The following is a 23794-nucleotide window of genomic DNA, read 5'->3' as shown; positions in this document are numbered from 1 at the left end:
GGGGACAGTGAACTCAGGCTTTGGCATTTCACTGTCACTTCTGTTTCTTTGTTAGCATGGAAGATGTTTGAGGACTCTTGTTAGAGCAGACAATGGCTTTTGCTATGTATAACATAACCATGATGGAAGGAAGACAGTAAAGTCTTTCAGCTCAGCCATAGGACATTTAACAATCCATAGGAACGCGCTTACCTAGGAAGCGCAAGGCGGTCCCCAGCTCCGAAAAAAAGAACCAAAAAACAAAACAAAACAAAACAAAACAAAACAAAACAAAACAAAAAAAACAATCCATAGGAACAATCCAAAGCTTCTTCCTTTTAAAGAATCCTAATTTCCTGTGATACCCAGGCCTGAGACAGATGACTGAGTGAAAGAACTAGCAGGTTAGTAGAGATGATGCAGTAGTCATCTAGTCAGTTATGGATGTGTTTGAGGAGTGTTTATTGGCAGAGGTATAAGTCATGTAGGAGGCTTGGGTTATTTTCATGTATGTCAGGCATGAGTAATAAAATTGAAGTAAGAACATAATATGCTGTATGAAATATGTGCATAAAATGACCCTGCACTCTTCAGTGTTAGTTGGCTCCTGAGAAGAGAAGATATAAAAGGCAGCAGAGGCTGAGAGGAAGGGGAGAGTAGGTGGTAAGTATGGTGTAGCAGTAGTAGAGTAGTAGGATTGCAGAGTAGGCAGAAGTAGGGTCAGGAGATAGAAGAGTAGGGTCAGAGGTGACGGTTGATGACAGCTGAGCTGAGTCAGAGAAGATATTGTTAGGAGACAGATAAAGGAAGACCCCAGGAAGAACCCACAAAGTAGCTAAAAAAGCCCCCCAAACCAAAAAAGCAATGTTTATGAAAAAGCTACAATAATGCATAAGTTAAAATATATACATTGTGAAGAGTAAGAAGGAGTTTGAATTGAGTTAAAGGTGTGTGTGTGTGTGTGTGTGTGTGTGTGTGTGTGTGTGTGTTTGTTGTGGGGGGATTGGGAGATGGTATGCTGGTTTGCTTCTAAATTGGAATGCAGATTTGAAGACTTCCATATTTTTCTGTCTTGAGGGGCAGAGAGGACAGAAGGATTCAAGAGAGGGTTAAGGGAGGGTGAGACAAAATAACAAGAAATCCAGCAGAGAGAAAGCAGAAAGATGGATCCTGTTCTCTAATACAGTTTGCTAGTCTGTCTTTTGTTGGGGATATTGAGACCACTAATTTTCACAGTTATTACTGAAGTATGTGTATTGGTTTCTATAATTTTACTTACTTTTGTGGTATTTTCCTCATCTTTTGGTCTGTTGTCCTGGTATTTATTTACCTCATTTGTTCTTTGGGGTATTTTCTCTCTGGTCTGCAGTGCTCCTTCTATTCCATATAGCAGTGCACCTTCCGTTCCATATAGCAGTGCTCCTTCTATTCCATATAGCAGTGCACCTTCCGTTCCATATAGCAGTGCTCCTTCTATTCCATATAGCAGTGCTCCTTCCGTTCCATATAGCAGTGCTCCTTCCGTTCCATATAGCAGTGCTCCTTCTGTTCCATATAGCAGTGCTCCTTCTGTTCCATATAGCAGTGCTCCTTCCATTCCATATAGCAGTGCTCCTTCCATTTCCATATAGCAGTGCTCCTTCCGTTCCATATAGCAGGGCTCCTTCTGTTCCATATAGCAGTGCTCCTTCTGTTCCATATAGCAGTGCTCCTTCTGTTCCATATAGCAGTGCTCCTTCTGTTCCTTATAGCAGTGCTCCTTCTATTCCATATAGCAGTGCTCCTTCTATTCCATATAGCAGTGCTCCTTCTGTTCCATATAGCAGTGCTCCTTCTGTTCCATATAGCAGTGCTCCTTCCATTCCATATAGCAGTGCTCCTTCCGTTCCATATAGCAGTGCTCCTTCTATTCCATATAGCAGTGCTCCTTCTATTCCATATAGCAGTGCTCCTTCTGTTCCATATAGCAGTGCTCCTTCTGTTCCATATAGCAGTGCTCCTTCCGTTCCATATAGCAGTGCTCCTTCCGTTCCATATAGCAGTGCTCCTTCCGTTCCATATAGCAGTGCTCCTTCTGTTCCATATAGCAGTGCTCCTTCCGTTCCATATAGCAGTGCTCCTTCTGTTCCATATAGCAGTGCTCCTTCTGTTCCATATAGCAGTGCTCCTTCCGTTCCATATAGCAGTGCTCCTTCTATTCCATATAGCAGTGCTCCTTCTATTCCATATAGCAGTGCTCCTTCCGTTCCATATAGCAGTGCTCCTTCTGTTCCATATAGCAGTGCTCCTTCTGTTCCATATAGCAGTGCTCCTTCCGTTCCATATAGCAGTGCTCCTTCCATTCCATATAGCAGTGCTCCTTCTGTTCCATACAGCATTCTGCAGTGCTCCTTCTGTTCCATATAGCAGTGCTCCTTCTATTCCATATAGCAGTGCTCCTTCCGTTCCATATAGCAGTGCTCCTTCTGTTCCATACAGCATTCTGCAGTGCTCCTTCTGTTCCATATAGCAGTGCTCCTTCCGTTCCATACAGCGTTCTGCAGTAACCCTCCTTCCATTATTTGACTTAGTGGTCACAAATTCCATTAGCTTTAATCAGATGAAGTTTTAAATTTTCAATTAAGACAGGTAATTTTACCAAGAATAATAGTCTGGATCAAAAGTTTTTGGTCTTTTACAACTCAGAACACAAATCTCTAAGCCTCTCTTAACTTAAAACTTTATATTGAATCATCAGCTGTTACTGTGCTTGGGTTACTTGGTTGCTGTGATTAAACATGCTGACCAAAGAAATGTGGGGGAGGAATGGGTTTATTTGCCTTGCACTTCCAGGTCACAGTTCATCACTGAAGCAAGTAAGGGTGGGAACCATGTAGGAACCCTGCTTGCTGGCTCCAGTTCAGACTTGCTTCTAGGTGCATGCTCAACTTGTTTTCTTATACAGTCCAGAACCACCTACCCAGGGGTGGTATGACCCACAGAGAGCTGGACCACCGATCCTAATCACCAGTCAAGATATTACTTATGGACATGGGACTTCCTCAGAAGACTTGTCATTAGCCCAAGTTAAAGAGGAAACGCACCCTTTATTCTGTTTTAGAATTTTAACTGTAAGATATCACGAGAGTTTTTTTTTTTTTTTTCTGATCCTGTCCATTGGTGTTCTGCATGAGTACCAATTTCTCTAGAATGGGAAATAGTTGCCATGGGCAGATGATTCATCTATCTCCATAATTCATAAATTTGGTCTTTTCATGGTCGCCCCAAAGTTTCTTGTGTTCCTTTCCCCCACTTACTGGCTTTGGTGGAAAGATCCAGTTCGTCTACATTGATTGTTTTTGTTCTCTTGGGAGTCTTTCATGTCTTCTTTGAATTTCTGAAATTTCCTCCCTTTCTCCTTATCTTTTCTTGACTTCCACTTTTGTACTTCAACCCTTCAAACCCCCCCCCTTTTTTTTTTGCTGTGAGATTGGCGCTCATAACTATGGCACTGTCCCTGGTCTTCCCCTGAGAGTCAGCAACTCTCAGTGATAACACACTATCCAGTGTCAACATACCCTTGACTGGGCTCTGCATCTGTTGTCACATACTATGTATACCTGGTGCTCTAATCTAGGTCAGCTCTAACTTGCTTCCCCCTTCTACCATTTTATCTGTATGTTTTAAGTCCCTGCATGATGGGGCATTCTACTCTGGTCACATCCTGCCTGCCCCCTCATATGTGATGTGGGTCCTCACATGCCTGGATGTCCTATCCTGGGTCAGCTACAGCTGACTTGTCCTTACTTCTGAAGCCTCTGCCATTACATTTTCGATGATTTCACATACCTGGGTGTCCTACTCAAGGTCAAGACTAGCCTGCTTCCCACTTATGCTGCAGTGTTGTGGGCACCCTACTTTCTCTATGTCTACTCTGGTCCATGTCTTCTACCTCTGCTGACTGAACCTTGTTTGTTGTTGTTTGAAGATTTCCCAGAGGAGATGTAGAGGAGCTGTGTTTTAAAGTTCACTGCCTTTATTAGCTCCCGTTGTAGCACAGATGTTGCCCATGAGGCAGTTAACTGCTGTATTTCTCTGTTGCTATATTTTTCTCCTTTATACTTTTCATTGATACTGTACTAACCTTCATACTGTACGCTGACCTCCTCTCTTATAGTTGTAGGGCGGATTGCACACAAGCACCTGCTCAGGAGCTGTCTTTGGATCCACGAATGAAAGACACACACATTAGCTTATTTTTAAAATGCCTTGGCTACCTCAAGGGCTGCGTACTCCTCAACCTTGGGAGGAGGGATGGGATTCAGGATCGGCAAGAGATAAAGCCAAGCAGCCATGTAAAATTTTGGGTAAATGGCCACTGACCACTCTGGGCCACTACCTCAATTAGGCCTGGTGTAGCAGGTTGTTACCTGCTCCATAATTCTTTCCTGATGAAATTCCATACTTAACACCAAACTGTCCCAAGGTTCCACTCTTATTCAGATAGAGGAAAATCATACCAACAGTCTCACTAAAATGTTTTGACCTTAAATTTTTTCACCTATGATAACTAATTTTCATTGTCACATGATGGGATTTATAATCATCATGTGTTCCTGAGGGTGTCTGCAGAAAGATTTAACTGAACAAGGAACACATCCTGTGTGGTAGGGCACCATTCCTTCCGCTGGGGCCCAGAGTGAATAAGAGGGAGAAAGCAAATGAGGTACCAGCATTCGTCTCTTTCTGCTTTATAATTGCAGACATCACAGCTGCCGTAGACTCCTGCCACCGTGATTCCTGTCCCAGTAATACTATAATACTGTGAGCCTAAATAGACCCTTCCTTCATTGCTTTTCTTAGGTATTTTGTTACAACAAGTAGAAAAGGAAGACATCCATCACCTTTCTGTTATACTAAGTTACCTATGACAAATAAAAGTTTACTTTGACGCAGCCTTGGAGGTTTTATTCCAGGGCCAACTTCAGTACACTAGGCATGTGGCAGAGACTCGTGTGTTGGACTGAGTGCTAAACCCGAGAGAGTCTTTGAGAGTCAGGAAGCAAAAGAGAGAAACAGACTAGTATCCACAGGCTTCGTTGAGGGCACACTCGAAAGTGTCTTAGCACTGCAGTAAGCCCCACCTCATGTTCCCTCCTTTGGGAATTACACAAGCTTCTAACTCTTAGGCCTTTGAGAGACATTTCAGATTCAAAGTTAAGCAAATCCTAAACGCCAGGAGCTCATTATGTCACCTAAAACTGTATTACATTTGTTTTAATTAGTTTCTTTGATGCTGTGATAGAACACTGACATAAAGTAACTTGAGGATGAAGGGATTTATTTCATCTTAACTTCACAGTTAGGGGAAGCAAAGGCAGGTCAAGACAAGAGCCTGGAGACAGGAGCTGAATCAAAGACTCTGAAGAAATGCTGCTTCCTGCCTTATTCCCAGGGCTTGGTCAGCCTGCTTTCTCATACAGCTCGGGACTCCTGCCCACAAGTGATACCACCCACAATGGGGCTGGCCACTCCTCATCAATCAGTAATTAAAAAACTGACCCATGGACATGCCCACAGGCCAGGCTGCTGGAGGCAGTTCTTCAAATTAAGAGGCCCTCTTCCTAGGTGACTCTAGTTCATTTCTAGTTGGCAAAAACTAACCAGAACAATACTTTCCTAGTCCCCTACCCTCTTATTCTTTCAACGCAAGGTTTGATGTACTTTTTGTTAAACAGTCAAGTAGTAAAATATTGTCAGGTTTGTGAGCTATGCGGTCTGTCCAAAGCCATGCAACTGCCATTGCTGCTGGTAGCAGAGTGTGTAAATGAACAGGGGTGGCACTCCTCTTTAATGCTTGACTGTCTAGACTCCACACTTCTGCAGATTTCCTTTATTCTCTTCAGATGTCTCCGACTCTTAGAGTGTTTGTAAATTCTTCAATATTTAAGTACTAGAGCTCCCTATGGCTCAGTCCTATGATTCTTTGTTTCTTGTTTGTGGCTTGCTTTCTTTGTTTCTTTCTTTGTTGCTTTGTTCCCTCCCTCCCTCCCTCCCTCCCTCCCTCCTTCCCTCCCTCCTTCCTTCCTTCCTTCCTTCCTTCCTTCCTTCCCCTCTCTCTCTCCCTCCCCCTTTCTTTTTTATTGGATTTATTTCTTTATTTACATTTCAAATGTTACTCCCTTTTCCTTTTCCCGGTTTCCTATCCATAAGCCCCCTATCCCCTCCCCCTCCCCCTCCCCCATAAGGGTGTTCCCCCCATCCAGCCCCCCTTACCATCCCCCTACATTCCCCTGCACTGGGGGTCCAACCTTGGCAGGACCAAGGGTTTCCCCTTCCATTGGTGCCCAACAAGGCCATCCTCTGCTACCTATGCAGTTGGAGCCCAGGGTCTGTCCATGTATAGTCTTTGGGTAGTGGTTTAGTCCCTGGAAGCTCTGGTTGGTTGACATTGTTGTTCTTATGGGGTTGCAAGCCCCTTCAGCTCTTTCACTCCTTTCTCTGATTCCTCCAACGGGGGTCCCATTCTCAGTTCAGTGATTTCCTGCTAGCGTTCGCCTCCGTATTTGACATGCTCTGGTTGTGTCTCTCAGGAGAGATCTATATCCGGTTCCTGTCAGCCTGCACTTTTTAGATTCATCAATCTTACCTAGTTTTGGTGGCTGTATATATATGAGCCACATGTGGGGCAGGCTCTGAACGGCCATTCCTTCAGTTGCTGCTCTAAACTTGGCCTCCATATCCCCTCCTATGGATATTTTTGTTCCCTCTTTAAAGAAGGAGTGAAGTATTTTGGTCATTATTCTTCTTGAGGTTTATGTGGTCTGTGACTTTTTTTATATTGATCATTATTTCAGTTATGATCTTTTGTTATATATCCTGTGTGCTTTTTTCTTTAAAAATAAAACAATTGATTGAGAGTCTCACACATGGATGTACTCTATGTCATGTTTATGCATCTTCCCATTCCAACTCTGCTGGAATCCCCCGTAAACTGTCCCTCAAGTTAGTGATCTTTATAATTATTATACATGCACACACACACAGAGGAAAACAAAAACTAATGGAGTCCAATCAGTATTGCCCATATTTATATATGTTTAGGGCTGACCAAGGATTATTTCTACTTGTTGTATTTTGATGTACTCCCAGACCAAACCTTTTAAAAAAATAAATTCATGTTTTTCTTATGCAAAAATCCTTTTTTAAAGCTATTCCTTATTTTTTGAGATTATAGTTACATCTCTCCCTTCCTATTATCCGTGCAAACTGTCCCATATACCTACCCACCTTGCTTTCTTTCAAATTCGTGGCCTCTTCTTTTTCTTTAGTTGCTGTTGTGCGTGTGTATATATGTATATATAAAAATACATGTACATTATAAAATAAACTTACATATATGTTACATATAATATACATAATTTCCATGTTTTATTTAACATAATACATAATATATAACAGTACAATAATATATGTATATATATATATATACACACACACACACATATAAAATATAACCTCATTCTGTTTGTGTAGTAGTGTTGCTTGTATGTGTATGTTTTTAGGGCTGACCATTTGGCACTAGATTTCCAATTGATGTACTTTTCCCTGGAGAATACTATTTCTCCTGTGGTCAGCATTCCTCACTTTAGTTTGTAGTTTTTTGTGTAAGGTCGAGACCTCTTGATCTATTCCCCATTTATATTAGCATGTTTATTGGGGTCATCCTTGTTCAGTTCATGTTTAAGCAGTCACTCTGGTGAGACTTGATAGAGATAGCTCCTTACATTTGTAGGAAACACAGTCTCACAGAAAACTCTCTTTTCCTCTGGCTCATATAATTTTTCTGCCCCCTTCCCACAATGATCCCTGAACCTTAGGTGTAGGAGTTTTGTGGTACATTCATCAGTTGGGACTAGGCTCCACAGTTCTGCATGTTCATTGGTTGTGGTTTTTGTCGTAGTCTTCATCTGTTGCAACTAGAAATTTCCTTGATAAGGGACGAGGACTGACTCCACGTGTCTGTCTGTATAAGAACACATATTTAGAATGTTGTTAGGGTTTATGTTGGTTTAGTAAAGTAGTGGTTATAGGTTCTTTAAGAGCCATCAGTATCCATGACTTCAGTATAGGTTTCTAGTACCAGGGATGATTTCCCTCTTGTTGAGCAGGTCTTAAGTGCAATGAGAGGGCTGTTGGTTACTGTTAAGGTATGTGTGCCACTATGGCACCCTTAGAGTTATTGTGTCATGCTGGTCATTCGTAGGGTTTCATGGTCATTGTAGCAGGGCGGGATTGTTCGTTGCTTCCCTTCTTTGGGTGCTTGCATTGTGCCTCTGGTATCATCAATAGTCTTCAGGGAGGAGACTTTTATGTCAGATCTAACTAGGGCTGGGCCTGTCAGAAGTGCATGGTGTCTTCAGCAATAGGGAGTTACCTTTCACCTGGGGGAGCAACCAAGGGCAGTAGCCAATAGCCTGTTATGTTTTGGGAATCTCTTAAACAATCCTGACCAGCTTCTCAAAAGAGTTCTTCATATGCCTGGTGTGGTTTTCTTTGTTAGATGGTCTATTACTGTTGAGTAAAACATTGCCTAGAGCTCCTATAGTGCCCATTAGATAGTGGATCTTTGTGTTATTACATTGCATATCAAAGTGTTGACGGTTGTAGTCAAGGACCTTTTATTTACTTACTAACCTCAAAGTACAAAAGCAGTAATGCTGGTCCTGGAAAGATGTCAGGGTAAGATCATAGGTTGCATTTTCAGAGGACCTACGTGACGGTTCACAAGCACCTGTAACTTCAGTTCTGGTGTATCCAGTGCCCTCTTCTAACCTCTTTGGTACTGGGCTGACACATGGTACACAGACATGCATGCAGACAACTTACCACTACACATAAGAATAAAATAAAACAACCCCCCCCAAAAAAAACCAACCAACCAACCAAGCAAGCAAAAAGAATAAAATAAAACGTGGTGACATGTACATTTTGGGTATGCCGAGGAGAAGCTATATCTTCCTTGAAGTGAGAAGGTAGACTGTTGTACACTTAATAAGGGAGAACATAAATTTATATGCTGAAGGTAAAGATATATATATATAGGAAGAACAAACTTATCTGTGATATTGTCGGAAAAGAAAATGAAATGTAATATTTTTATTACAAATCATAAAAGTTATAATGAATGGCTAAGCGCTAAGTTAAGATAGAAAAGGTGTGTAGGGTTCTATGTTACTGGACTATAGTTTCATTCATCTACCAAGGCTCTTGGGATATGTTCCCTACCTCCCCCATACAGAGAGACTACCCTTTCCAAAATGACACCACACCTATGCAGATTCGTATCCTAATTATTTTGCTATTTATCATAACATCTACCCAGTGACCTTAGTTTAAGACTCATGGAAGCGCTTGTGAAATTTCTGTAATCCAGAGGGAACCCACAGCCTCCCCTTCCCTTCACCACTTGCTGTCCTCCTTGCCCTGGCAGTGGGGGATTCTGTAGGCCCAAGCGATAGCAGCTTCGTAGCTGTACCATTTATGCTCACATAGTTTGCTTTGTCAGCTCTTCTACCCTCTTTGATTTATTTGCTGATGGGGGAGCTTTTTCTTCCACAGTGCTTTCTCTGACACTTCAGAGTTCATTCTATTGTATGCATATGTCCCAACCGTACTAAAATTTAAACAAAAGGATACTGACTGACCTAATTTGAGCCACAATACTTAGATGTGCTGCTGAAGTGAGCACAGAGCAATAATACTTTAAAATATGTAGCTGTGTTTTTTTAAATTAATACTTAGTTCATTTGGGGAACAGGTGAAAAGTGTAATATTGGTAGATTTTCTTCCGTTTCCTTGGTGTCACCTCCTCACCCCACCCTGTCCCAATAAGGTGCATTTTAAGATGTTTCATGAATAATTACTTTATCCTTACCCTTCCCTGGATTCTCTTGAACTTTATTTCCTGGCCTTGGTAAAGCCAGAAACTTCTCAATGACTAATTTTTTTTCATTTGGCTTACATGAAACAGGGTCCAGATAAATCTGATTTAGTTCCCACAACAACAAAATACAGTTTTATTGTGTCTTTCCTTATTAATCCATCATGTCTGTAATGCAGTTTCTATGACTCATTCTTCATTATCACCACATCATACTTTCATGATGTTTTGCTCAAAATTATAGTCTGAAAGGGACCCAAGAAAACCATTATTTTTATATCCCATTGAGTTTCCAAGATTTGTCCCTTCATGTGCCAAGATTAACAAAATGAATCTGAATTTTCTCCAGTTTCTTTCTAGTTTATGCATTGCTTATAGATTTTTAAATGTTCTGGAAGTTACTTTTGTCATACCTTGGGTTAGGGAAACCTGACTTCCCTGATATTATTAGCCTGTTATATCATCAGAGGATCACGGGGAAGGAATACATTCAAACATCTATAGTATATTTTATGGAGAACTCACCAAGAGCTGGAGTGGACTTAGAGAGGCAGATTTTAACAGAGTCAGGGAAGAGTTTCCCAAGGAGTAGTGTGGCTAACGAAAGGGTGGTGGGCTCCCCATAAGCTCTGAACTTGGGTCCTGGAGGGTTAAACAGTGGCATAAATCATGTCAGCAGGGGGCCTGCCCTGCAGCAGGGAGGCAGAACTTTATATCTGGAGAAAGTAAACTGGTGGGAGATAAAGATTTATTGGTCTCAGGCTACAAAGGTATGCATGAGATTAGAAGTACCAGATTAGGTATAACACATGGTCAGGCTGAACAAATCTGAATGTCCTCGGGGGTTGCCCTTTATGCCAAAGAAAACATTTGTCCCTGTGTTAGATTAGATAATGTGGATAAAACAGTAGAGCACTTAGTGCTCAGTGTCATTTCCTGATAAAATTTATTACATGCTCACACCTGAGCATGTGTGTCTTCGTGATGCCTCCTCATACATGCATTCTCTGGGCTGTGCATAGAACAGTGCCACTTACACTTAAAAAATGCTGGTGAGGAAATGGCTTTCAGTTTTTCATCAATAGTGAATTGTGACTAGACTTCGTGGTAAGTAGTTTAGTACGTAGTTGACTTACTAAGTTATAGCCAAAAGGGTCTCCCTTTTGTAAGACATGGAGCAAAGGCATTTGTTCCAGCGTAGTTCATTGTAAAACAGTGAAGGGTACACGAAATCACAATAAAGAGAGGCATCCAGGTGTACACTGTGGTGCAGAATAGAACAGTGCATCTCAGAATGAGGTGGATAATAGTTATGTGAAACCATCTCATGAAGAGACTCAGGGAACAGCAGCAGCAAACAGCACAGTGCAGAACACTTGACTGCTATTGGTGGACACACGAAGGCGTCCTGCACACACGTACACTTAGATTTGTATGTCTTCCCTAGAAAGATTCATGAGAGACTGGTAACCTCCTAGGAAGGGACCAAGACACTAAGGCATCAGGAGTGGAAGCATCAGAACTGGTTTTGTAATACTCTTTTTTATTATTAATTTTTTGAGAATATTATATAACAAACAGTACTATATTTATATAATTTCTTTTTTTTAAATTAACTTGAGTATTTCTTATTTACATTTCGAGTGTTATTCCCTTTCCCGGTTTCCAGGCCAACATCCCCCAACCCCTCCCCCTCCCCTTCTTTATGGGTGTTCCCCTCCCCATCCTCCCCCCATTGCCGCCCTCCCCCCAACAATCCAGTTCACTGGGTTCAGTCTTAGCAGGACCCAGGGCTTCCCCTTACACTGGTGCTCTTACTAGGCTATTCAATGCTACCTATGAGGTCAGAGTCCAGGGTCAGTCCATGTATAGTCTTTAGGTAGTGGCTTAGTCCCTGGAAGCTCTGGTTGGTTGGCATTGTTGTTCATATGGGGTCTCGAGCCCCTTCAAGCTCTTCCAGTTCTTTCTCTGATTCCTTCAACGGGGGTCCTGTTCTCAGTTCAGTGGTTTGCTACCGGCATTCGCCTCTGTATTTGCTGTATTCTGGCTGTGTCTCTCAGGAGAGATCTACATCCGGCTCCTGTCTGCCTGCACTTCTTTGCTTCATCCATCTTGTCTAATTGGATGGCTGTATATGTATGGGCCACATGTGGGGCAGGCTCTGAATGGGTGTTCCTTCTGTGTCTGTTTTAATCTTTGCCTCTCTATTCCCTGCCAAGGGTATTCTTGTTCCTCTTTTAAAGAAGGAGTGAAGCAATATAATTTCTTTCCTTATCTCTCCCCTTCAACTCTTTCATGTCTTTTCAAACCCACTTCCTCTTAAATTCATGACTATTTATTTATTTATTTATTTATTTATTTATTTTTATTTCAGAACATTGTAGCTGTCTTCAGACACACCAGAAGAAGGCATCAGATCCCATTACAGATGGCTGTGAGCCACCATGTGGTTGCTGGGAATTGAACTCAGGACCTCTGGAAGAGCAGTCAATGCTCTTAACCACTGAGCACCTCTCCAGCCCCACTCAATCTCCTCTTTAATTATGTATGAATGTATGTGTATATAAATACAACCTGCTGAGTCCAATTTAGTGGTGCTCTTATGTATATATGTTTAGGGCTGTAGTTAGAATAAGATAACCTATCAGGGGCTCCTCCCTGGAGAAGACGGATTTCCTCTCAGCAACAGTTAATTGTCTATAGCTCTTCATCTAGGTGCGGGGCCTTGTGAGGTCTTCCTGCTCACTGGATGGCAGCTGGCACTGTCATTGTACTGGGTCTATTTAGACAACCAGGTTGTTGAGATTTTATGGATGGAGTTTCCCTGCTATGTCTAGAAGACTCTTGCAAATGTCCAGGACCTCTGGCTCCTACATTCTTCTGCCCCCTTGGAGGTATTCCCTGTGCGTTAGGTATAGAGATCGTGTTGTAGCTCTACTGCTTCTGTACCATTCTTCTTGGCACTGTTTGCAATTTTAAAAACCTGTATTTGTATTAATGGTAATATTTTTGTGATAATAAGAATGGAATTTCAGGGCCTTGTTCATGCTAGGCAGGTGCACTGCCATCTGACCTATAGCCTTAAGATTAAAGAAAAAGTTATTTTACCTCTTCTATTATTTTTCGCTGTACTCAGGAGTAGGACAGCAGTGACTGCACAGCTTGTCTCTTTCCTTCTTTCTCAACTATTGGAGATAGTATGCTTGGATTTGATACAAACCGCAGCAGTAACCTGTCTATCATCCAGATCATACTTGTTAGCCTGATTCCCTTTTGTCTGTAGGACAATCAGGAATTGTAATATGCAGAGCTCGGCTTTGTCTTAAGGATTAAGAAAATATACTTACTGTGTTAGTACAAATGAGGCATATACAATAGGTCTTTTGTACACACACACCCTAGATTATTCATACAACAGAAGCTCGGTATTTTTCTGCTTTTGGCTTATGTACTAAATGATCTCTAGTTCCATACATTTTCCTGAGAATGTTGTTTCTTACCTCCCTCCTTTTTGTGCCTGAATAAAATTCCACATCCATTGCATGGATTAAATACATTAGTTAACTCTGAACTTAACTAATGAATCACCAGTTTTGCATTATTGTCAATTAAAGAAGTAAATAAAAGCATTTTCCTTGGAGTCACTTAACCCAGAGTGAGGCCAGATTTGAATTCTCTACTTTATGTTCCCTGCGTCTCTGTTGTTCTAACAAAGAACTTCTTCTGGTCTGTATTTTTTGAACTTTATGGGAAGCATCACATGGGGAGGAATGGGATACTTGACAGGAATGTTTAACAGAAGTTTACAAGGGACTAAGTCGCTGACTCCAACTGACCCAGATAGTAACAGTATTATGACATCACTTTTCATCAGTCACTACCTAAATGTTGTGTTGAACATTTATATATCTGAGAAGATTGCTTTCCTCTTTTGCGTTTGCTGCTTTCAGCGAGAGATACACATGGTTGTTCTGGGTCAGGGGTGTGAGAGAGGACATAATTTAAGATTACAGCTATGGTTAGTTTAGGTTGTAAAATTGATTACATGGGAAATCCAAGGCAAGTGAGGTTGTTACATTGTTGTCCTAAAAGCAGATTAAACAAAAAGCCTGAGTACACATCTGGATAGCAGTCTTAAGATGTAGGTGACCTCAAGGTGTATTGGGACTCAGCAAAAGTTCCAGTCTTAGAAGGTAGGAGGTGTTTTATCATAATGCATTGCCACAATGTATATCTGTAGATTTAACATGTTTCTTCACTTGTCCATCTATTAATGGATACCTAGCCTGGCTCCTTTTCCTACCTATTATGGGGAGCATAGGAGTGAACATGGACATAAAATTATCTCTGTGGTCTGTTGATGGAGTCCTTTGGGTATATAATGCAAAACTGGTATAGTTCACACGGTCACATGGTAGTTCTGTTTTTTACTTTTTTATTATTAAAAATGCTTTAATGTTTGAATCTTAAATTTTGTTTCTAAAAATTCATAAGCAAGCCTTAAAATATGTCTCTCTTGAAAAACAAAATCTTCACATAGTTATATTTAGGATCATTCCATAATCACTATCATTGTGAGCATGTATTTACCTTTGAGATAACCTAAATGACTTTTGTTGTTGGTGTCAGAAGAGTCCAAGAAAAGCTAAGACTCTTCATATTCTTTTTTTTTCCATCTTTATTAAATTGGGTATTTCTTATTTACATTTCGATTGTTATTCCCTTTCCCGGTGTCCAGGCCAACATCCCCCTAACCCATCCCCATCCCCTACTCTATGGGTGTTCCCCTCCCCACCCTCCCCCCATTACCACCCTCCCCCCAACAATCCAGTTCACTGGGGGTTCAGTCTTGGCAGGACTAAGGGCTTCCCCTTCCACTGGTGCTCTTACTAGGATATTCATTGCTACCTATGAGGTCAGAGTCCAGGGTCAGTCCATGTATAGTCTTTGGGTAGTGGCTTAGTCCCTGGAAGCTCTGGTTGGTTGGCATTGTTGTTCATATGGGGTCTCGAGCCCCTTCAAGCTCTTCCAGTCCTTTCTCTGATTCCTTCAATGGGGGTCCTGTTCTCAGTTCAGTGGTTTGCTGCTGGCATTCACCTACGTATTTGCCATATTCTGGCTGTGTCTCTCAGGAGAGATTTACATCCAGTTCCTGTCAGCCTGCACTTCTTTGCTTCATCCATTTTATCTAGTTTGGTGGCTGTATATGTATGGGCCACATGTGGGGCAGGCTCTGAATTGGCTGTTTTTCACTTTTGAGGAAACTCCACATTGATTTTTATAGTGTTGTGTTAGTTTACAGTCTCAGCAGCAGTGTGTAAGGGTTCCTCATTCCCGGATTATAACCAGCATTTGTTTACTTGTTCGTTTGTGTTTTGATGATAACTATTCTGACTGGGTTCAGATGGACTCTCAAAGCAGCTTAATTTTTATTGGTCACCCCCTCTTTTTTGAGAATCTCTGTTCAGCTCCTTGACCTGTTTATTGATGTAAATTTTTTTTAATTTAATTTTTACAGTTCTTTGTGTTAGAAGTAAATTTGAGGGTCACAAAGAAAGAAGTGTCTATTTGCTCTTAATCAAGAGTGTGCATCACTCGCCGAGCTGACCAACAAGCACGTGGGAGCAGAAAGTGAACTTAACTTCTCATCCTAGTGCTGACGGTGCTGACTGGGCCCTCATCCCAGACCAGGGCACAGCTCACATGGACACACTTTCAGTGCAAGGCATCACCAGCTAGGACTGCAGTGCTCAGATACCTGAGCTGTGTGGACATTTCTCATTCAGACCATCACTAATACCATGGCTGACCTGTGCAGGGTAATCTCATTCAGACCATCACTAATACCATGGCTGACCTGTGCAGGGTAAGGACACCCCTCCTATACCCCATTCTGTGTCCTGCCTCTTCACTCTGGTTTGCCTTACCCAAGTTTTAAAATGTCATATAATCCCGTTTGTCAATTCTTGGGTGATTTTCTGTGCTGCTGGAATCCTCTTTAGAAAGTCCTTGCCTATGCCCTATTTGGTAATTTGCCTCTGTTGTCTTCTCACTTTTCTCTTTAAAGCTTCAGGCTTTACTGTAAGGTCTTTGTAGGATAGTGCATGGTGAGAGAGATGGATCTAGTTTCATTCTCCTACATGCAAGTATCCGATTTTCCTCGTACTGTTTGCTGGAGACTTTTTTCAGGTACATATCTCTGATGCTGTATAAAGAATTAGGTGACTGTGACTGTGTGTTCTCATGCCTGGGCTCTCCACCAGGTACTGTTGATCTGCCTCTCTGTATTGGCTGAGCATTGTAGAGTTGCTCTGACCTTTGAGACGAGCTCTGCAATGCTTCCTGCCTTGTTCTGTCTACGATTGCTTTGGCTATTTGGGTCCTTTGTGCTTCCAAATGAATTTTAAGACTTTAGTTTTAATGTTGTGAAGAGTATCACTGGACTCTGGATGGGAGATTGCAGTGACTGGGTAGATGGCCTAAGAGAATGTAACAATTTTTCACTGTTTATTCTGCCAGTCTGTAAGCAGGGAGAGTGAAGGCTGCCGGGCTCTGAAATGAAAAGAAAATAGCTATGTCTTTCCTGACAAGTGATGTTCCTGTTTAAGACTCAGGATTTTCTGTTTTTACACTTGTTTACTCATTTGTGTGTGTGCATGTCATTGTGCATGGCTAGAGGACCATGCAAGTTCTGGAGTTAAACTCAGTCATCAGACTCGATGGCCAATATCCTTACCTGCTGAGCCATCTTGCTGCTTTCCACACCACTTTTTCTGTTAGGATTCAGTTCTGTGTAGGAGGTTCTCAGTGTGAGACTGTCCACATGCTTTGCAGAGCCCTTTCTCTGGGGTGTTGGGCATCATTATACTTGGCATTCTGTGTTTTTGAGTCTAAGACTTGTTTTATTCATCCCCTCTGTGTTTGTAATTTGTTAGTTTTGTTTCCCTGTGTTCATAGTTCTTGCCTAGATTATCTGCATCCATAGGTGAGACTTTGTTAGCTCCCCCAATTCTCAGTTCTCATGTTGTTGCTCCCCTGTATCCTTTGGACTAGCTGTTCCGTGTTCTCATGGAGAATTTCTGATTCAAATGTCTCTCATGTGACATTTCTTTTACAAGTTACACAGCCAGAGCTGTTTCACTCTTCTCTGTCTACATCTGCCCAGGCCTTGGTCAGATTCCACAGCCAGCTCACTGTCTCCAGCTTGCTGTTCCTGTAACACTCAAATCCAAATGCATCTCCTTGGTGACTGCTGCTGACCCATGGCCATGCACTGACAACTACTGCACATCTTGACCTGGTGGAGGTAGAATGGTGAATGTGGGTACTGGTTCCTAGCTGTGTGGGCTACGTTTTGTGGGGGATTTTGAAGATTTCACCTGGCTTATTTCACTTCTGTGAAGCATGCTGTTTTCCTTCCCTTCATACTTTTATTTGCCCCATTGTTAGTAGCAAGAGAGATGGAGCTTAACTCCAGTCACCCTCAGTAGCCTGAGGAGTTCCCATAATATTTAGGTCTTCACTTCAAGTAAAATTGAATTCTTGGCTTGGACATAAAGAATTTCAGGATGAGTCAACATAAAACAGCATAGGAGTTAGAGTAGGAGTTAATTTAAAAGAGAAAGAAATGTTCAGGAAAAAGATTCAGGCACCTGGATACATTTTTTGGAGTTTTGAGAGCAAGCATAAACCAAAACAAACTGAACAATGAGAACCCAAAATGTTCTCAAAGGAAACAAAGTGAATGAATACCTTAAACCGAACACCGAAAGCAGACCAAAAACGGTGTTCGACAAATAGGATCCTAAACAGCCAGGTCAGATAAAACATCAAGCAAGCCACAGGAACTGGGGTTCCTGAAGACGAACTCATTGGAATGCACCGCCAGGTGGATGGAACAGGAGGCCCGTGCTGGCACCTGGTCTGGATGTGGGCATTTGTCTTTGTTGTCTTTTATTCCCATACTGATGATGGAAAACAGCAGCAGCAGCAGCAGCAGCAGCAGCAGCAGCAAAAGACAGACTCAAACCAAAGCATCTACAGCCCTCACCTTAAAGGGGTCATGGCATGGGAACTAGATTTGGTTATCCCAATTCATGTGTTCCAGTGCGGTAGAGTTTCAGGAAATGTTTTAGTGATAGACCAAAGGAAGTCATAAATCAAGATACATTTCAGTTACATCGGTGGGAATATAAGACGAGACACAACCAGATGGGGAACCACCTCAGCTGCTGTCCGATGATGTTCTTAGCTGCTGTACTTTCCTTTTCTGCTACTTTGATAAACATCATGACCAAAAGCAACCTACGGAGGAAAGGGTTTGTTTTGTCTTATAAGCTACAGTCCATCACTGAGGGAAGTTCGGGTAGGAACTCAAGGGAGAACCTGAAGCAGAACCCATGAGGAACCACTGCTCGCTGGCCTTTCCTTGGCTTGCACACAGGCTCGTGTTTTCCTAGCTTTTTAAATATAACCGAAGACCACCCACAGTGGTCTGGGCCCTTCTCTATTAATAAGACTTCCAATTAGGCCAGGCTGATCTAGGCAGTTGCTTAATGAAGGCTTTCCTCTCAGATGACTTTAGGCTGTGTCAAGTTGATAGTGAAAACTAAGTAGGACATTGGATATTTGATGGATTTACCTAGTAGGATGTTATGTTACACAGACATGGACAATAAATGGTTTAAGAATTTAAGGATCAAAGATGGCAAAGATAATTTGGTTCTATACTTGCAGTATTCAAGCCTCTGCACAATCACTGAGTTCTAATCAGTCAGCCTTTTAGATCATTTAATGCATGTATACCATCTTTGAGGAACGTTTAGTTAGTGATAAAGTTCTCATTTTCTGATTCTATATTTGATTTCTTATAGAAGTCTTTTTGTTGACCTTTTTTTCTCTTCCTGACCCATAAGAATCACAAATTTCTCTTCCCAGATTCTGTTTTTGGTGGTTTGGTAGGTATTGTGGAGATTGGAGTTTTATTCTTGTGAATATTCTGATCTCATTCGTCATGGTTGTTCTGGCAGTTCTATGGACTATTCTGACTCCCAGGGTGTTTTTAATTCTAAAATACGGCTCATCACGGTTTCAAAGCTTTAAATCTAAGCTCTGCCCATCTTCCCAGAACAGGTATTCTTCATATATACTCTTAATATATCTCTTCATTAGTGTCTGACTCAGTTTTAATAAGCATGGATTAGAGAGGAACATGCATGCAGAGTTATCGCTTCCCTTTCTTCAGTGCCTTTTCTGAGTTTTCACCCAGACTTCCTGCTCCAATCTTCATATGACTTTTTAGTCCTGGAAAACAGGTAGTTCCTTCATAAGCCACAGTGATGAGGTATGCACTCTGGAAGAATGAGGCAGTTGTGACTCTCAAGTAATAGATTATCCTCTCTGCAATTTCCCCTCCCTTGTTTGCTTTTTCTTGGTTCACTACAGTTCTTGCATGACCAAATGTTCTTTGTGTCCTGTTTTAGGAAGGCTTATGTCTCTAGTATTGATATTGATGCAGAAGAATGGGCAGGGAAAGCAGGTTTTGAGAGAAAAGATTGGTAAAATCCCTGGACTGTATTATGATCCTGCTCTGATTGCCCCTCCCTGCATCTGGCATAATTACATATGACATATAGTAGGACTATTCTACCTAAAGTTAAAGTCTTCTCCATGTGCTGGCACACTTCCTCCAGCCTGATTCCCATGTCTAAAGTCAGCTGTAACTTACAAAGTATTTTATTCATTTAGAATATTTGAACTAACTTACCTTTTAATTTTAGGTTATCTCTTGGCCAGTTTCATAGCTGTACCTTATGCTGAATGGCTGGCTCTAATTTTTAGAAAAGATTGGTCTTTTTTTTTTTTTTTTTTTTTTTTGGTTCTTTTTTTCGGAGCTGGGGACCGAACCCAGGGCCTTGCGCTTCCTAGGTAAGCGCTCTACCACTGAGCTAAATCCCCAGCCCCTGGTCTTTGATATCTACATTATTACAACTTATTTTTAGATGTTGACTTTTTAGATGATGTACTAAGATAATAAATTTCAGTGTTTGTGATAGTTTGGATGAAAAATGTTCACCACAGGCGCATGTATTTCAATGATTGGTCCCTAGTTGGCACTTTTTGGAAAGTTATGGAACCTTTAGGAGGTAGAGCCTTGCTGACAGAAGCTTATGAGTTGAAGTTTTATAGATTGACCTTACTTCCTGTTCTCTCTGCTTCCTGTGTGTAGATAAAATATGATCAGCTGGCTTTCTGCTCCTGCGCTATGCCTTGCTGGCCTGTTGCAACACCTTTCTTGCCATGACAGACTCTTATCTCCTTTGGAAATACAAGCTAAAATAAAGCCTTCCCTCTTGTAAGTTGCTTTTGATCATAGTCCATTTTCACAGCAATAGAAAAGTCATAATAGAGTGTAATATCAGATTTTAGTTTGAGGAAATAAATGAACACTTAATTCCAAAAGAAAGTTGTTAATAATGCAGAGTTCACATAGTTTTCTTTTACATGTATCAAATATTAATAGTAGTGGCAGAAACTAGAGGTGAGTGAGACCTGTCAGTAAGGAGAATTTTATGTCCTGTAGACTGTCCTACTTAGGTTTTTATTGCTGTGATAAAGACTATGACCAAAAACAACTTGGAGAAGAAAGGGTTTAATTTTATACTTCCACATCACAGTCTGTTGTTGAGGGAAGTTTGGGCAAGAGTTTATCAGGAACCCAGAGGCAGGAACTGAAGCAGAGTCCATAGAAGACCATTGCTTACTGGCCTGCTCTCAAAGCTCATGTTCATCTACCTTTCTCACACCTCTCAGGTCTTCCTGCTTATGGCCCTGCCCACAGTGTGCTGAACCTTCTGATGGCAGTCATTAACCAAGAAAGTGTTGCACAGACTTGCCTACAGGCCAGTCTAATTGTGTTTTCTTAGTTGAGGTTCTCTTCCCAGATGTATGGAGTTGACAAAACAACAACAAGCCATAAACCAGTACATAGACATAACTAAACCTTATTCTTTAAAATGGGACCCTAGAAGGGGTAACAGATTTGTCCATATCCTATTTTCCAGTAATAAAATATGGATATTATTTACTTCTTAAAATTCTAGCTAACAGTACTGTGGTATACCTTAAATAATCAGAAAAGAGCAGCTCATATTGTAATTATTAGAGATTGATGCTTTCTATGTAATTGGGGTAAAAAGAGTTAACCCAAATCTCTGAGTATCTCTAACTAGGGTAGACAGTTTAAACTACTTTAGGTTTCTCAAATATTCCAGTATGTTATAGGACTTTTTAGAACATTTAACTTACTGTTTTAACTTACTATTTAGTAAGCCAATAAATTGAATCCAGTTGGTTTTTTTTTTTTTACTTTTTGTTTTAAAGGGAATAACTATATTTGTTTATAAGAGCTTAGATTAAAAATTCAGTACTGGAGCCAGAAAGAGGCCCAGTGGTTAAGAGCACTGGCTGCGCTTCGAGGGGACTGGGCTCACATCCCAGCACCCACATGGCAGCTCACTCTAGTACCAGGGGGTCCGACCCCTTCACAGACATGCATGCAGACAAGATGCCAGTGAACATGAAATATACATTTATTTTTAAAAAATATGTCACCCATGCAGTTTTAGTTGTAAGATCTAAAATACATTTTTTTTTATTAACTTGAGTATTTCTTATATACATTTCGAGTGTTATTCCCTTTCCCGGTTTCCGGGCAAACATCCCCCTAATCCCTCCCCCTCCCTTTCTTTATGGGTGTTCCCCTCCCCATCTTCCCCCCAACAATCCAGTTCACTGGGGGTTCAGTCTTAGCAGGACCCAGGTCTTCCCCTTCCACTGGTGCTCTTACTAGGATATTCACTGCTTCCTATGAGGTCAGAGTCCAGGGTCAGTCCATGTATAGTCTTTAGGTAGTGGCTTAGTCCCTGGAAGCTCTGGTTGGTTGGCATTGTTGTTCATATGGGGTCTCGAGCCCCTCCAAGCTCTTCCAGTTCTTTCTCTGATTCCTTCAGCGGGGGTCCTATTCTCAATTCAGTGGTTTGCTGCTGGCATACGCCTCTGTGTTTGCTGTATTCTGGCTGTGTCTCTCAGGAGAGATCTACATCCGGCTCCTGTCGGCCTGCACTTCTTTGCTTCATCCATCTTGTCTAATTGGGTGGCTGTATATGTATGGGCCACATGTGGGGCAGGCTCTGAATGGGTGTTCCTTCTGTGTCTGTTTTAATCTTTGCCTCTCTATTCCCTGCCAAGGGTATCCTTGTTCCGCTTTTAAAGAAGGAGTGAAGCATTCACATTTTGATCATCCGTCTTGAGTTTCATTTGTTCTAGGCATCTAGGGTAATTCAAGCATTTGGGCTAATAGCCACTTATCAATGAGTGCATACCATGTATGTCTTTCTGTGATTGGGTTACCTCACTCAGGATGATATTTTCCAATTTCATCCACTTGCCTATGAATTTCATAAAGTCATTGTTTTTGATAGCTGAGTAATATTCCATTGTGTAGATGTACCACATTTTCTGTATCCATTCCTCTGTTGAAGGGCATCTGGGTTCTTTCCAGCTTCTGGCTATTATAAATAAGGCTGCGATGAACATAGTGGAGCACGTGTCTTTTTTATATGTTGGGGCATCTTTTGGGTATATGCCCAAGAGAGGTATAGCTGGATCCTCAGGCAGTTCAATGTCCAATTTTCTGAGGAACCTCCAGACTGATTTCCAGAATGGTTGTACCAGTCTGCAATCCCACCAACAATGGAGGAGTGTTCCTCTTTCTCCGCATCCTCGCCAGCATCTGCTGTCACCTGAGTTTTTGATCTTAGCCATTCTCACTGGTGTGAGGTGAAATCTCAGGGTTGTTTTGATTTGCATTTCCCTTATGACTAAAGATGTTGAACATTTCTTTAGGTGTTTCTCAGCCATTCGGCATTCCTCAGCTGTGAATTCTTTGTTTAGCTCTGGACCCCATTTTTTAATAGGGTTATTTGTCTCCCTGTGGTCTAACTTCTTGAGTTCTTTGTATATTTTGAATATAAGGCCTCTATCTGTTGTAAAGATCTTTTCCCAATCTGTTGGTTGCCGTTTTGTCCTAACCACAGTGTCCTTTGCCTTACTGAAGCTTTGCAGTTTTATGAGATCCCATTTGTCGATTCTTGATCTTAGAGCATAAGCCATTAGTGTTTTGTTCAGGAAATTTTTTCCAGTGCCCATGTGTTCGAGATGCTTCCCTAGTCTAAAATACATTTTTTAACTTAAAAACTAGATTATTTTAAAATCCAAATTATTCTGATTAATGAAGTTCTTTTATAAAGACAGTGAATGTTTTGAATCTTTTTAAGTATGAAAACTATGCTAAAGTAAGGTAGGAGATTCGGGCAACCAAACAGTTATTACAAAAATGTGATTTAATGAAAGGACATAGTATCATCCTCATTTGTAGGTTTATCAAAAGCAAAATTAGTATTATTTTTAAGAGTTAGGCATATATCAAGCCAATTATGATATATCTGAGATAAACTGTAAAAATGAGTTAGAAATACTTCTGTACTCAGTCATCAATGCATTTGAAGATGAATGGAATCTAGATTGTATTTTAAACCCATGTGGGTTTATCTTCAGAAGATGGCACGTTTGGTCTAAGAAATGAATCTAAAGTTTATTTCCTCGAGTTCTGTAGTAGGAGCTAGTTAAAAGTATCCAGTAGTAGGAACTAGATAAAAGTACCCAGTAGTAGGAGCTAGTTAAAAGTACCCAGTAGTAGGAGCTAGTTAGAAGTACCCAGTAGTAGGAGCTAGTTAGAAGTACACAGTAGGGTCCTTTTCTTTGTGATTGAGGCATGTATGTTGGCTGTAGTGTCTTATTTTGTTGATGAAATCACCTGGATTTGTGTATGGT

At 41.2% G+C, this 23794-nt stretch overlaps 1 protein-coding gene across 12 annotated transcripts in view; it reads left to right on the top strand.

Annotated features, from left to right (window-relative positions):
* The window catches only part of Septin10 (septin 10), a 92973-nt gene that overhangs the window by 2313 nt on the left and 66866 nt on the right, over positions 1-23794 (top strand). The window lies entirely within an intron of this gene.

The sequence above is a fragment of the Rattus norvegicus genome, chromosome 20 (genome assembly GCF_021556685.1).
Source record: "Rattus norvegicus strain SHRSP/BbbUtx chromosome 20, alternate assembly SHRSP_T2T, whole genome shotgun sequence".
Taxonomy (NCBI): Eukaryota; Metazoa; Chordata; class Mammalia; order Rodentia; family Muridae; genus Rattus; species Rattus norvegicus.
This window is presented reverse-complemented; position numbering and strand designations above follow the sequence as displayed.